Source organism: Crinia signifera, chromosome 19 (genome assembly GCF_055691185.1).
Source record: "Crinia signifera chromosome 19, ASM5569118v1, whole genome shotgun sequence".
Taxonomy (NCBI): domain Eukaryota; kingdom Metazoa; phylum Chordata; class Amphibia; order Anura; family Myobatrachidae; genus Crinia; species Crinia signifera.
In genome coordinates, this window is record NC_139226.1 from 17,752,010 (window position 1) to 17,753,423 (window position 1,414).

Sequence of the window (1,414 nt, forward strand, 5' to 3'; positions counted from 1 at the left end):
GTCCCGGCGCCTATACAATGTAAGTTACAGGCACTGGGACCAACGCGTGCGCAGTACCTATATAGGTACTGCGCATGCACATCTGCTGTTTTTGCATGGCAGCCCGCACAAAGGCATCCCGGAGGGAGGGAACACCTCCAATTGGAAGTCACTGCCAGTCACAGACTGCATCTGGGTTCAATACAGTGGCAGATTTTTCCTGGGGGGGCTGCAGCCCTGCAGCCCATAGGTAAAAACTGCCACTGCTGTGCATGCTGATAACCAACCACTTGCAGCTGTTTAGTGCTGTATGCCCGCCAGCAGTCCGAAAAAATGGTAGTGCCGGGCTCAATATTTTCATTAAAGCCGCCATCAAAGTGGTGGCATCCCGTCTGGGCACCATGGTGAGGAAACACTGTCCAGTTTGGTGACAAATTCCCCCCAAAATTCTCTGCTTTGGTAACATTTGGCCGACATTACTTTTACGCTTGACAAACAAGCTTTCATCAAACTCCACGATGTATGCTGGACCGCCGATACGCCGATGTGGCTGCTCCATGAGGTCCATGGTGCAAGCCTACCGCATCCACCTGGTATACAGCACCGCTGTCTTCTTCGATATCTCCAGCTGTTGCTGACAGTAGTCGATGGATGTGAGCTCCTGGGCCCAGGAATATATGAAGCGTACCAAGATAAGAAAGGACCCCTGGAAACCAGTGGGCTTCTCTGAGGCTCACCTTGAGCCGGCATGCTTTCACATGGCACCGCCACATACTCTCCTTCCATGATAGGCGCATAGCATACCCATTAGCACAATTCTGTGTCAGCGGAAGGAGATCATGCTGCTAGAAGAAGTGGATAGCCTCCTCCTCTGTCTGAGGCAAGCTGAACATATTCATAGATGCAGCCATTTGTGAAACTTGCAACACTTCACCAGCCGCTCTGAGGGACGCTTCTACTCCTGACAGGGGGCGGTACTGAAATCGCATCGCAGCACACGCATCGCATGCCACTATAACGTGACATGCGATGCGATCTCACTACGGTACCGTACGTACGGAATTTGGGCGCTGTGCTAGGAAACAAGTACCCAGGACATTGGGTGAAAAGTAACCCATGGCCTGAAAAGTGGCATTGTAGCCAGTGTCTACTTAAGCACGGATATGTGGACAAGGGGCAGTGGACAGACCAAGGATTATATGACTGTGACAGCCCACTGGGTGGTTGACTCAACTTCAGCAGCAGCAGTAGGATCTAGCAAGCATCACCAGCCCATTCATAGGCAGGCTACTCTATGTAAGGTGTTTTCCAGGGACCTGACTGAGACCTGCCAAACTCTTTTTCCTGCCCAATCATCTGGACTGGCACTTTATTACCTCCATTTGGGACAAATTTCTACCCCAAGCACATATGCACTTTAGAGAGGATCCCCATA